Source organism: Lissotriton vulgaris, chromosome 7 (assembly GCF_964263255.1).
Source record: "Lissotriton vulgaris chromosome 7, aLisVul1.2, whole genome shotgun sequence".
In the NCBI taxonomy this organism is placed as follows: Eukaryota; Metazoa; Chordata; class Amphibia; order Caudata; family Salamandridae; genus Lissotriton; species Lissotriton vulgaris.
Genome location: NC_141695.1, coordinates 691,472,375 through 691,487,787, shown reverse-complemented (window position 1 = coordinate 691,487,787; position 15,413 = coordinate 691,472,375).

The following is a 15,413-nucleotide window of genomic DNA, read 5'->3' as shown; positions in this document are numbered from 1 at the left end:
GTACACGCACCTAAGTGCGGCCGCCGGAACTATTGCCACCAAACCCCCGCCAGGACCCGTGCTGAAGAACATTGTAATCTACAAATTACAATCCCCTCTCAGAACTCGAAGGGAGCATTCAGATTGGACCGGCATTTGTGCCCCCCCCCCGACCATCCTCTCAACTGAGTCAAGAACAGGCCCCACTAGGCGCCGCCACACTTAGAGGCGACACACCCTGCCAGCCCCGCGCCTCTGTGCCTGCTGAGCCCGGCCCCCCGAGCGCCACACTCACCCCTCGGCTCCTCACGTACCTGGCCCGCGTCTCTCAGCCGCTCTCCAGGACCATAGAAAGGGCAGCGCACTCTTCACAGTCCTCCGGCCTGAGTGACGCCTCACTGGGTCCCCACCGATCGCCTCCAGTATATGCACCGCAGCAGTGTGATAGGCTGCACGCAGTCAGCCCGGGCCCTCCGGCGTCGCCGGTTCCCCTCTTCGTGTCGTGCCGCCAATCTCCAGTCGCCAGTCCTGCTTCACTCGGGGGGCCGACCACAAGGTCCTTCAGGGCTTTTCGATCTCGCCCGCAGGTCACAGTCGCGCAGGGAGTCCTTGCCAGCAGCGGCAGTCAGAGCGCTCGTCTGCCTGCCGCCATTTCCTTCAGCGCCTCTCAGACCGCTACCACACAGAGTCAGAGGGGATAGCGCCGCTTCCCAGCCCTCAACGTCAGCTAAAAACTTGCCCCATGTCTCCAGAGTTCCTCCGAGGTGTCTAGTTGTTGGTCACAGCGGGATTTAGGATGGTATTCGCCTAGTTTTTCGGTTCCGGCGTGCGGAGCTCCCTTACGAGGCAGCCATTCCGCTATGCGCCGTAGCCACGCCCCCCCACTCATGTGGGCCCGTGATACAGCAAAGGTCGTTGGCGCTGGAACCAATATGATGAGAGTTCTCCAGCCTCGAGTCAGGTCAGTGGCACGGATCGCCTCGCCTTGCCTCCTCTATTCTTGATGCAGATGTACTTCGTGATTTGGAGTGGCGTCTTGAGCGAGACCTGCGTGTTGACTTTATCTTAGGCCTGGTCACCTGTCGCTTAGACTCTTCGGAGGATGGATCAGGTTTAAAGCGTGGCAGGGTATGCGGCCAGTATCTTTGTCTCTTATTCGCCCAGGTGAAAACTTCCTTCGAGTCGAAAAACGGAATATGTGACTTGTAGATAACTCTCAATCTGGCCGGGAAAAGGAGCGCATATTGGATTTTGAGTTCCCGCAACCGGGCTTTAGCAGCCGGCGTTGTTGTTGTACCATGCATGTATAGTCCGGAAATACGAGGATGTGATGAGAATCGAAGTGGAGTTTACCGATTAGCCTGGCCTGTGCAAGGATGGTGTAGCGATCATGAAAATTCTAAAGTCTCGCAATGACGGGCGGCGGTAGGGCCCCCGTGGTGGTTTTTACATAAGGACTCGGTATTCACGTTCAATTATAAAGCACTGCGACAAGGACGTCTGAGGGATCCAGCTTGCGATCCACTTTGCTAGGAAATGTTCCATATTGTTCCCTTCGCAGCCCTCCGGGAAGCTCACGAAGCGAAGGTTGTTTCTCCGAGCTCTCCCTACTGCATCCTACGCCCTGATCGCCAGCCCCTTTGTGATGAATTCCAGGGAGGTTACGGGCCTGGAAGGACGCAGTCGTATCTTCCACCATGGAGATGCGGGTCTCGGCCTTGGGGATCCTATCCACCACTCCACGCAGGTCCTGACGGAGAAAGGTGACCTCAGACCCAACCTCGCCGATTTTGGCCTCGAGCATCTCACGGGACTGGGTTATCGCCGCCATCAGAGCAGCATTATCTGGCCCGGATGGGGCTTGGCTCAATGATTCAGGGGCGTGGGTCCACGGTCCTGTGTATCGATCCAGGGGGTTCTGCTTCAATACCTTATCCCTGGTCATTGTGATGGTGGAAAGGTGGCAATGGGAAGGGGTGCGGCACTGCCAGGTATATCTTGTTCTGGACCAACAGCTCCGCTCAATATGTGACAGGGCATCCACCTCTTAGTCTTGTATCTAGTTGGCGGGAAGACAATCCCTGAGGCAATCCGTACACAAGCCGCACCAGGACTAGCCTGGCCGCTTCCGTGCACAAGTACCTCCATGCCCCCCTAATGGGTGTCACCCATCCGCCCAGATGGTGTATTGGTCCTACACAGGATATCCTCTGTCATGCCGACAGGGATAGAGAGATATCTTCCAATTGGCTGGGGGCTTTTGAGGCTGGATTTATGATTGCTTGGTTATCCGAGATTTTTCACATTTAGCTAGACATATTTCTGCTGACTTTAAAACTCTGTGCACTATACCCCTACTAACTAGTAGTAAAGTGACTGTGCTCCCTATTTTATCATGGTTGAATTGACATATTCCTAATTGGTATATTTAACTTGCCTAGAAGTATATGGTATTAAATATACCCAGAGCCAGGAAGTTAAATGCCACTAATGGACTGTAGTAACTACTTTGCCATCCTTGATAGTGACAGTGCAAACGTGACTTCAGGCCTACTGTTGTAGCCTGACTGTAACAAAACGTGTTGTGATCAACCCAAATTAAACCCCTACCTTACTGTTAAATAGTAATAAGCTACTCCTATGTAGGAAATAACTCTCCTGCGCCATATAAATATTCTAAGTCCAAATGATCCAGTGTGATCTTTAATTTTCATATCTTCTCATGCATCTAGCAAATTATTACAAGTCTTGTAGCCAACACGTGTTTCGTCGTATTGGTACATTCACCATCGACTTCATCAGGACCATGCTTGTATATTAATAGAGTGCACTTAAAACACGTCTTCAACATGTATTATATCAAGCAATTATAATCTAGTACATTCCATGGAAAATTGTAATGCAAACTTATTGACGACATACTTGAAGTACAATCATCGAGTAACCGGAGAGTACTCCAGCATTCGTGTCAAATATGGGCGATCGCACCCCTATATAGGCCTAGTAGCAAATAAGGCACAGTGCATGGTATTTAAAAGTAGGTCATGTAGAAATGTAAATTTTTTTTTTTTACTTGTCTTTTATTCAATACTAGCTTACTAGTCGCGCGTTGCTGCGATCTCAGAAGAAAGGAAATTCAAGGAAACTTGTTATGATAACATTAAATTTACATTGTGTCATTGTCATTGAAACTTATTCATTTTATTTTTGAAAACATTTCTAAGTGTGACTTGAGCAGTGCGTCTTCGATTTCATTACAAGAAGGGAGGCTACATTATGCAATGACTTTTAATTGCAGATCCAAGCCAGTCGCATCACAATATAAAGGTTCCAATGAGAACACTGAGATAAAGTAATAGGCAACCATCAGCCTCTTTTAAATGCGGCTCCAAGCAGATAAGTAGCTCACTTCATTCTCTCTTATTTAAGGTTTTCTATCTTTAACCTTGCTTTTTAGATATATTTATTTCTGGGGAGGTTTTAGCTTAAGGCAAGTTAACTCTAACATTACCTTGTCTTTGAATTGTTCTGAATTGTCTTTCTGTGGCCTTAACCCCACTCTCTACCCTCCCTCCTCCCCGGATCTGCAATTTATGGAGATCCCCCCCTCCTTTTTACCCTCTCAAGTTTTAACTTTGTCATTATCACTCTCGATTTCGTTTTGTCTTTCCCTGCGATCGCGTCGCTCGATATTGTGTTTTAGCTACTTTGCATTTAGGCATTGGATTAAGTGGTAATACCCAGTTATTAAACGTGTTATTGACCTTTGCCCATGCTCCTCTGCAAAGGCTTGTTATGTTTTAAACCCACATGAGCCACGCACAGCTCGCGACATACCCGAGGAGCCAGCTCGCGGCGTGACCGAGGAGCCCTCCGCAAAATCGTAGAACATACGTGGCATGACATTGAGGCGCTGCTCTTGACAAGCACTGCCATGCTGTTACCGCTTGCGTGGGACCTTCTCTGCCTCGGACGAGGATAAGCGCTGCCATGCTCGAGCCTTCTCTACCTCGGACGACAGTTACAGACGCACACCGCGCCTTAGAGGAAAGTTCCCTGGCGAGTCTCACTCTTCGTGAGTGTCTCGCCTAGGGACTTTCCTCACTCGCCTGACAGTTGATAATCAGCTGTTTGGAGACACCGGAGCATCGCGATTTCGGCTCTATTCACTACATTAACTTAACGATAATATTTTATTAAGTGCAAAAGGCTATAGGAACTTCAATATTCCTGTACCTACATGCTTGGTTTCTTCCTTTAGGAACCCCTTACTTATATTCAGTCCCTTGTTTTAGCCTTATAGGGCCAAGAGCATTCTAGTATCAAATTATATAAAAAAATATTTAAAAAAAAAAAGGGGGAAATAATATATAGTTAAGATGGAAAATGTATCTGACTCAGACTCAGAAGGGAATGATGCTACAGTACCTACCTTTAACAAAGAGGATTTTCGCTCTATCATCCAAAGAGAGATAAAATCCTGTTTTAGGGAGACCTTTACCCATCTTCCCCCTTATAAAAGACCACTTCATTCCCAAAAAGAAGTGTCTGACGTACTGGCCAGTGACAAAGTGGGAGCAAAACGTACAAAGAAAAATAACAACATTTCCTCAGAAATCAATATGAGCACAGGAGGTCCTAGCACCTCTGGTATTGTTGGTGGTCTTAGCACCACAAAATTCTTCGGAGGTCCTTACACCTCAAATAAAAGAGATGTCTTCTATGACTCGCTTCAATCGGGTGCCCCTTGCGGCCCAAAAACCTTGGATGCCCTTAGCGGCTCACTTCCTCAAAGTGCTCAAGACTACCAGGAGGGCTCAGATGATGACGATGATATGGATCCAGACGAATACGTTCTGGACTTGGATGATGGGTATGTTGGAATTTTTGATGAAGAGGACGAACACCCCTCTACATCTAAAGATACTATCCTAAATCCCCTGGGAGAAGAGATGTTCTCCCCCCTTAAATCTAAAGCATCCTCGTTCCACTCTATGGTCTCCCCAAGAACATGTATCTAAATTTATTAAAAAATGGATTTGTTTCCCTCTCGAAAGAGGAACAAGGAATATTCTAAGGGCTGAATGTTCAAGACCCTCAATTGATGAAAAGACATGTTATGCCCCTAATATGGATCCAGAATTAATTAAATACCTCTTTAGACTTGGGCGTGACCCCAGAAAAGGTCTTGAAAAAGCCTTTGAAGGATGCCAAGATCGCCTACTGGATGTGCAAGTGAGTTCCAAGCTTTCACTTTCCCCTTCTATCCCTCCGAAGGTGGGAGGGAGACTCAGCCTTTTTTCAAAAAAATGGGAAGAAATAACTCAAGACCCTTAGGTCCTTTCCATGGTAACAGGCTTTATGATAGATTTCACTCAAACTCCAATTCAAACTTCTTTACCAAGGGATATTCCTATTTCATTAGAGAAAGAGAAGATAGTCGAGGAAGAGATCCACTCAATGCTCGAGAAAGGAGCGATAATAGAAGTTCCCTTAAATTCTCTAACCTTCGTAAGCTCTTTGTTCCTTGTCGAGAAAAAAGGAAAAGGTTGGAGACCAGTTATAAATTTGAAGGGCCTCAACAAAGTCCTGGTTTACAGGCATTTCAAAATGGAAGGAATACATCTTCTAAGAGACCTTCTTCAAAAAGAAGACTGGTTAGTAAAACTAGACTTGAAGGATGCCTACTTCACTATACCGATGGCTGAAATACATCAACCTTACCTACAATTTCTCTGGAAAACTCATCTTTATCAGTTCAAGGCTCTCCCCTTCGGACTCTCCTCCGCCCCTTGGTGCTTTACCAAGGTAATGAGAGCAGTAGCTTCTTTTCTAAGAGAACGAGGAATTCGACTTATCATTTACCTCGACGACATTTTGATAATGTCTCAAGACCTACCTCAGATTCTTATAGACCTGGAAACGGTTATGAATCTGTTAGAAAGTCTAGGCTTCATTGTCAACAAAGAGAAGTCTATCCTAACCCCCTAAAAATCTCTAGAGTTTTTGGGTTTCACTCTAAACACTTCCCAGTGTCTTCTCCTTTTACCTCCTTCAAAAATCTCGAAGATCAAGAAAGAGATTCGTCATGTTCTAAGACAGGAGGACATTCCTTTAAGGGAACTGGCGAGACTTCTAGGTCTCTTATCTTCCTCCATCCAAGCGATTTTCCCAGGCCCTCTGAATTATCGGGCTTTGCAAAGGATAAAAGGAAGGGCGTTGAGATCCAGTCTCTGGTACGAAGACCGAATCACCCTAGATTTAGAGGCCAAAGTAAAGTTGAACTGGTGGTTAGAGAACCTGGAAGCCTGGAATGGGAAAGCAATTTTCGGATCAGAACCGGATTTTGTCCTGGAATCAGACGCTTCCCTTCATGGTTGGGGTGCTTGTTTCCTAGACCAGAATACGGGTGGTATCTGGTCTCAGGAGGAGTCATCTCACCACATCAATTTCCTAGAACTTACTGCTGGTCTATACACCCTTATGAGTTTCAAGCACTCAATTCAAGGGAGATCGGTTGTTCTGAAAATGGACAATGTTTCAGCAGTGGCCTACATCAATCGGTTGGGAGGTACGAAGTCTGCCGACCTTTCGAACCTAGCAAGGAAACTCTGGATGTTCTGTTTGGAACACAAAATTGCCCTCAGAGCGGAACACTACCCAGGGAAGTCCAACGTTTCTGCCGATTGGAATTCCAGATTCCTTTCGAACTACAGCGATTGGAAACTAAACGTCGCTGTCTTCGACTCACTAAATTCTTATTGGGGTCCATTCGAGTAGACCTATTTGCGAGCCGTCTCACCTTTCAAATAGAGCGTTACTTCAGCTGGATGCCGGATCCTGACGCACAAGCAGTGAATGCATTTCTCCAACCCTGGTCAGGGATCAATGCTTATGCCTTTCCCCCATTTGCAATGATCCAGAGAGTCTTGCAGAAAGTGAGGCAAGACCGATCTTCTCTAGTCCTGATAACTCCCTTTTGGCCATCACAGGCATGGTTCCCCACTGTTCTAGAACTGACCTTCGAAATTCCATTTCTCATTCCTTCCCTGAAAGATCTCCTTACGGACGTAAACGGAGATCCCCACCTAATGACCCTATCAGGGAGATTGAACCTTCTTGCCTGGAGAGTGTCAGGAGATCTAACGAAGTCTCAGGACTTTCGTCGTCAGCTTCTACTCTCCTCAGAGAGTCATGGGCACCAGGAACTCATTACAGATACAACAATATCTGGAAATGCTGGTTTCGTTGGTGCTTGGAGAGGGATCTGGATCCCACTCAAGCACCTATTGTTGATATAGTGAATTTTCTCGCTGAACTCTTTGACAAAGGATTAAGTTATAGATCAATCAACTGTTATAGATCGGCAATTTCTGCTGGTCATGTTCTTATTAATGGCAAATCTATTGGTAAAAATGTTATCGTTTGTAGAGTGATGAAGAGCATTCGAATTAAAAGACCCCCGAGACCGAAATATGATTCTCTCTGAGATGTGAATTTAATTCTAGATCTTTTCACTTCCTGGCCGGATAATTCTTTTCTGAGCAGAAAGTTTCTTTCTTTTAAACTCGCAACTCTTCTTTGCCTTATCTCCTGTCGTAGAGTTTCTGATGTTAAAGCTCTGGAGATATCTAATAGGTCTTATAATTTATTTGGAGTTAAATTTGAGATCTATAAAAGAACAAAGACCATGTCTGATTCAATTTTTTACCCTCGTTTTGAGCCTTCTCCAAAACTTTGTGTTGTTGAATGTATGAAAGTGTATGATATGACAATGTCTAACCTTCGTCCACCTAATGAGAATCAGCTCCTCATTTCGTTTGTTAAACCTCATAAGGCTATTTCCTCCACCTCGATTGCCAGATGCGTTAAATCTGTTATGTCCCTAGCTGGTATTGATATATACAAATTTCAAGCCCATTCTGTTAGAGGTGCAATGGCAAGTAAGTCTCTTTGGTCCGGAGGTAAGTTGGATGATATCCTTAAAGCTGCCGACTGTCTAATGCTAATACCTTTGCAAGACATTATTGTAAACCTATTGAACACATGTCTAATACCGTTTTACAAGGCTACCAACATGCATAATGTAGCCTCCGTTCTTGTAATGAAATTGCGATTCTCCTATTAACATGCCTAGAGAATCTAGATTTCATTAAAGACACGGAGGCTCACATTATCCGACCCATCCCGTTCCCTGTTTGGTTGTGGGCATAATATTTACATTTTGTATTACTTAAATATAATGTATTTTATATTTATATTAAAATGTTATTTATGATTGTTCAATTCTTCTTTTCAAGTTTTATTTGTTTATGATTACCTCTTTATCTAGGATACAATTTTCATTGCCTCCTTTCTTTCAGGTAATCCTTCTACTTGAACTACCTTGGATGTTACATCACCGAGATACCATTCTTCTGGATACTTCTGGTTACTACTACGTCTTCTTCCACTTCGATTTTTCTGGATACTACTATATCTTCTTTCTTCGCCTGATTTAAAAGAGGCTGATGGTTGCCTATTACTTTATCTCAGTGTTCTCATTGGAACCTTTATATTGTGATGCGACTGGCTTGGATCTGCAATTAAAAGTCATTGCATAATGTGAGCCTCCGTGTCTTTATTGAAATCTAGATTCTCTAGGCATGTTAATAGGAGAATCGCAATTGGCTTCCAATCTTGATTCTGGGTGCTCTCCTGTTTCATTCGAGTGGGCTTGAGCAGTGCGTAATTGATCGTTTTCCAATCTTGATTCTCGTTGCTCTCCTGTTTCATTCGAGCGGGCTTGAGCAGTGCTTAATCGATCTGTTTCCAATCTTGATTCTCGTTGCTTGTTCGTTTGAGGAGAACGGGCTTGAGAAGTGCGTACTCGATCGGCTTCCAATCTTGATTCTCTTTGCTCGTTCGTTTGAGAATTACGGGCTTGAGCAGTTTGTATTTGAACAGCATTACGGGCTTGAGCAGTTTGTATTCGAACAGCTTCTAATCTTGCTTCCCGTTGCTCGTCTGTTTCTGAAGCTCGTAATGCCTTTTTCTTTCTTGCTTCTGATGTAGATTGACCAATCGATTTACGTTTGGGGGTCATAACTGTCGACGATGCTCGCAAATTCGCTGTCAATTTCAGTATTTGAAAGATTATGAGGGCCCTGTGGGGCCGATTTTTAAACTTTTTTTGACAGAATCCTTCGCGGGAGTGTACTCAACAACTTCACAAAGTTTCATGGCGATCGGATGAATGGTGTAGTAATGCATAAAGGACAAACAGACAGACATACTTTTGTTTTTATATATATAGATTACACAAATATTACATTCTATTCTATGTTGTCCCACCGGGTCACGAAGCAATGAAAAAAGAATCACATGTTACCTTACATATCATGAAGGTGGTAAAAGGGTATCACAGTGGCCTCAATGTTCGCCCGAAATTTAAAGTTAGCATGTCCTTATAGTGATTAGTCTGGAAAAGCTATTTTCACTGGAGGAAAGCTGGCTGGCCCATAGATAAACACTTGGAGCAATATTAAGCCGTTCGGTACCTCGAACGGCTGGGAGCCGTCTGACGCACCAGTGCTCATGCACGTCAGACGGCCCCCAGCCATCTGTTCACATGGCACAGGGAATCCCCCTGGTGTGGGCACCAGAGGGATTCCCTTCCCCCCCAACAGCTTCAGGAGCTGGGGAAAGGCTTTTCCAGCTCCTGAGGTTGTGTATTTGGTTTCCGTGCAATGACTATCAGCTGGCACGTCGCAATGACGTCATTGCACAGTAACCAAAACTGAAATGAGCCAATACACCAAAAATTAGGTAGCAGGTCTAAAAATCAGATATGCCGAGGATCTTGAGGACACAACTCAAGAACGGATAATGGGCTCAGACAATGATGGACAGTGCAGCCGAAGTATCAATAGCTCGCCAGAACCTGAAGGGACTACTGGAGACAGTGGACTTGAATGAAGACATTGAAGTTGAAACTGCAGACACCAGGGTTAGTTCTCCACATATATTATATGAAATAACACTCCGGATGGAGAGAGAAATAGCAAGAAAAGTGAAAGCACTCTTTTGGGAGCGACTTTCTAAGGTTTATGATATACATCCAGCAGAACAAGACTGGCCACCAGAATTTGTCAGAGAGCACTCACATGGCGAAGACATCAGCCTTCTCTAACCATATTCCAGTACATTTAAAATATACTTATGCCAGGAAATGGGCAGTTGCCCAAGCCCCAGCATTATACAAAAATCATGTAGGATGGGATGAGGACTCACCTCACCACAAAATCCAGTTAACAAATCAACCAACTGCACAAAGGCAGTATCCAATTAAGCAAGAAGCTAAAAAACAGGTCAGAGGAGATTTTAGATCCACTTGAATACCAAGGGGTGATTGAAACATGCACCTCATCAGTGAACAATTCTTTGTTTTCTGTCTCCAAACCAGACAATACATATTGTCTAGTTTTGGATCACAGACACTTAAACTATTGTTGTAAAACATTTGCAGTGCAAAATGCACACAGTACTGCATTAATGAATAACATTGCACCTAAAAAATATAAAACCACATTAGACATATCAAATGGTTTCTTTTGTCAAAATATTGCACCTGAAAGTAGGTATTTGACCGCATTCTCAAGAATGGGGACACAGCGTCAATTATGTCGTCTCCCTCAAGGACTCAGAATAGTCTGTGGTTATTCTCAGCAAGGTAACAGAGTTACTACAAACTTATGATGACGAGGCATTGTCATATGTCGATGATATCTATCTGACAGACGATGACCTGAATAGGCACTTGAACAGGGTGAATACCATTATACTGGGCTTCGCCTCTGAGGGTTACAAATTCAATTTAAAAAAATCAAGAATTGCCCATCTCAACGTCCTTTTTCTAGGATATGAACTATCAAGTAAAGGAAAAACCCTGGCAGCCAACTTTTTAGAAGAGTGTATGCTGCTCCAACCTCCAAAAATGCTGAAAAACTTACAGTCGGTTCTAGGTTTCCTGAATTTTGGAAGAACATACATTCTAAACTACGCAGAAAGGGTTAAACCTCTCTACGAATTAATCAAACCTGATTTTAAAACTATAAATTGGACACAAGAACACACAGATATTTGGCGTTCACTTCAAGCTGACATGTTAGCAACTAAACATTTACAAACACGTGTAAACGTACGCTACTTAGTGATCCGAATCCTTCCGGGTCATGCGGATTTACCCACTTAACTTTTAACGAAGGTGAAAAGTACCAATTGCATATAAATCACATTTGTACACACAAGCAGAAACGAAATTCACATCTACAGAAACAATTCTGACAGCAGTTCAAACCGCTGTAGCAAAAGAGAGAGCCCTAACACAGGGGAAACACATAATGGTTGTAACTCCTGTACCAGTCTTAGAGGCAGTGACTAAAGCGTGCATTCCGAATGCTAAAGCTTTACATCCGAGATGGATACAATGGGTTAATTCTCTTGCTGCAACTGATGTTGAATACGTTTTTGATCCTTGTTTAAAAACAGAAGCATTCCTGCAATATGAACAAGAATGTCCTCTCCCTACTGAAATTCTCCCTCTTGACCAGTATGAATGTATAATTTATACTGATGGATCTACACAACCCCCTACAGGGGTAAGCAAGCTTATAGTGCAGCATGCGCAATCGTTAAAGGTCGAATGCGCGATGGCAAATTCAGACATATGGTCACAAAAACTCAATCACTAGGAGATTGTACAGCTCAGCGAGCTGAACTACAAGCTTTCATAATGGCACTTGAAAATACGGATCGCGAATTCCCCACACTCATAGTGTGCGAGTCCCTTTACTGTATTCAATCTTACAATGAATATTTACAGAATTGTCCTCAAAATGGTTTCAATGATGCAAAAGGTGGCACAATCAAGCATAAAACGCTTTGGGAACAAGTAGTCCAGTTGCGAAACGGACTACAAAACACTCACGTGATACACACGCTGAGTCATCAACGTGATGGCGTTCACGTTGTACGGAATTCATTGGCTGTTGAAGCCGCGAAGGGGGCTGTGCCACTGGCTTCCGTAGCTGCAATCACTTGTTCAAAAACGAAAATAGACAGTGAAATAATACTGGCTGTCAATGCTTCAAGCAAAGGCAGTTGTGCAGCGCTACCTAAAAAGTTTCCACTCGAATATAACTGATGCGTACAATGTTCAGTTTGCTCGAATCCCTGGAGTGGGGGATAGGGTAATACCAAACATGGAACATAGACTAGGACTAATCCTAGCCGCACATGAAGGGCTGGCCTCTACTCAAGCAGGTGTTTCCTCCACAGTATCATTATTGAAACAGAGGTACTGGTGGCCAAGCATTAGGAAACAGACCCGGAACTATGTTTTGGATTGTGAAATATGTCACAAGATGATAGTCTCTACTGTGAAACTCCTGCGCAGACGCCCCTGTTACTCTTAGATAAACCACTAGTGTGTGTTTACCTAGACCACTGTGGTCCCTTATAAAGGGATGACAACTATAAATATATCATGGTCGCAGTCGACTCGTGTTCAAGGTTCCTTTGGATGTGGCCTCGGCGCTCAGCTGACGCTCTAACTGTTATAAAAGATTTGCGAGTCTTTATTAGCACATACGCAATAGGCACACACACTCTGACCAGGACCCTGTGTTTAGCTCTCGAGTTACATAAGCCATGGCCAGTTTTGGCGTTGAATTGCGGAATTCTTCTCTAATCCATCCTGAGGGAAATTCTGTTGTGGAAAGAAAAAACCGTGACATAAAGCAGTCTATAACAGCTAGGGTATTAGGTTCGGGTGATGGATGGGTCAAACATCTTTATGGGGTCCAACGTAGTCTAAACAACTTGTCAAGAAGTTCTCTAGAGAGTGTCACTCCATATGAGGTCCTATGTGAGACAAGAATATTGTTTTGGGTCTTGATTTTCATGGAACAGTGGTGGAAAATAAGAAATTTGATATCAAAGATCGTTTGGCTGTTTTACAAGACTTAAATGAACTAAGATCAAAACAATGCAACGTGTTCCTGAAGCCAACCACCACTTGGGAAAAACCAACCATCCCAGCAAGGCCTGTCTAGATCCCAAAGCTTGGTGATCTAGTCAGAGAAAAGATCGCGGACAAGAAGGAATTTGGGCCTTCTTACAGACAACCAGTACCTGTCCTAGCTATCCACTTAACAAGAACAGTGATACTGCCGCCCCTTGCTGATAAAAAGGAGAATAGATTTGTGTCCATCGACCTGATCAAACCACACTATGTGGCCGATACTAAGCAGTAGGCCAAGTGGACTCCGACAATGTAGCAGACACACTCCTCTAGCTACAATCCAAGAGGTTCAAACTGAGAGACTCATCACCTTTGAAGATTCTACAGTGAAAAAAGAATGACTAAGCAACAAAGCTATGGAACTCATTCCTCTTGAGACCCAAATAACAGTTCGTCCAGATACACCTGTCTACAACGAAGTAACAAGCGATCAAGTGGTTCCAGCGATTTCAACAAATCCTGATGCAATTCCAACCATTGACAGAACTGTGTTTGGCTATTTCATTAACTTTGATACGTTTTCTGAGGATCCTAGCAAACCTGAAACAACTCCAGCAAAAAGAACTTTCAAAGATCAAGCAACAGACTTTTTTCATCTCCTGAAAAAAACGTATCTGGTTTCACCATGGATTGTTTTGGCAATATGTTTCTTTCTACTTTGAATAGCACTGGTAATAACTCTGGGTATGCTGATAAATGGAACATATATTCTAATTGACACAGCAAGTAAAAAAGTGAACTTACTTCTCCAGCCACACAAATCACCCCATTGTGAACAAAGAGGCTTGTCTGCAGTGCTGCAGTGAACATCACAGCCGTTCCTATACCGGATGGTATAGTTTGGGACAGAACTGAATATGACATTCTTGGCCCGTCTGAGCTTTTGATGATTCCACACTTATTCAAGATTTCATTAAGTGACTTTATTAACTCTAGTACCTTTTCTGATGATTGGGACTTCGAGACTGTTAATTACATGATGTCTGATCTAGAAAGTCAGCAGTATTCACAAATCATGAATATTTAGAGGGTTCATCAGACTAGGAACAAATGTATTGTTATAACCATTATGGTCATCATTTCTTGCACAAATCTGCAATGCCTAGAAATGGATATATGTATAACCAATGGGAACACTGTCCTACACCTCCAAAAGATAGCTCAAAAACGTACGCAATTAAGTTTCCATATTTTTCAGGGTTCAATTTATCAAAAGCTGAATCATTTTACTTTAAAAAATGAGAACAAAACAGAATCCAAAAATATGTTAACAAATACAAAACAGATTTATTCTGCAGCCTTTATTGCTCAACTGTCTAGACAGGGTTTCGACTATTGGAAAGACAACATTGAGACAAAAACTGTCTGGGGTACAAAAGATTGGCAAGTGCAAGGGGTGGAAGCTATGTTTAGAGCATGCATCATCCATGAGCAAAGTATGTTTTTGACTGACACTGTCCAACAAACGTCTTGCCTTGGGTTAGCCAAGTTCAAAGACATGAACACACCAACCGTACCTATACCTGCGAGTAATAGAACTACACGCGGGGAAGTCGACATACATAATATTTTGCATCACAACAGATCAGATCCAGATTGGAACAAATGATTGATCTTGGCCATAGACACAAACAACTGTCAAGATCGATTCCTGTAAAAAAACCACAGGGTTTCAATATCAATTGGCCTGGACCCAAGATATGTTCAACGACAGCATCCTGGGGTAGTAACAACATACAGCGTAGGGAAACTCTGCCTTGATTAGCTACAGACATCTATATTTGAGGATGTAAAACAACAGTTATCTTTACTTAAAGATGGAGCAGACCTTAGGGAATTCTTGCTAGGACCAAGAAAACCGTGTCAAAAACGTTTCATATATGCCGGTATATATGCTGCATATAACGAATTATGGAAGATTACCCAAGCAGAGACTGCAGAACGAATACTAGAAATTCATTGTATTGATTTAGAGAAATTTCTCTCTGTAGTAGACAATGGGTTAATAACTCTGTCGTTCAGGATATATTCATTGGACAGCATTGTGTCCTCTGCCATAGACATCATGGAAAAAGACTTGGTCATGTTGTAACATGGTCAGTTTCAACAACGTTCTATCATGCTATTAGGCTGGACGCTACAAAACTTGCGAGCAGGCAATTTGCCTTGGCATTTAATGAATACTACGTCACTGTTTTCAGAATTCAATCTCACTGATAAACAGATCATATTGGCACAAAGGGGACGAGACTATAAGGTGCTGATCATTGAAAAACTTGAAAGATTACCATTCACAGTAGCAGAAATACCACCTACTGAGTGGCTCATACAAGGTAAAATCACTCTGCCTGTTACAAATTTCCATTTTCAG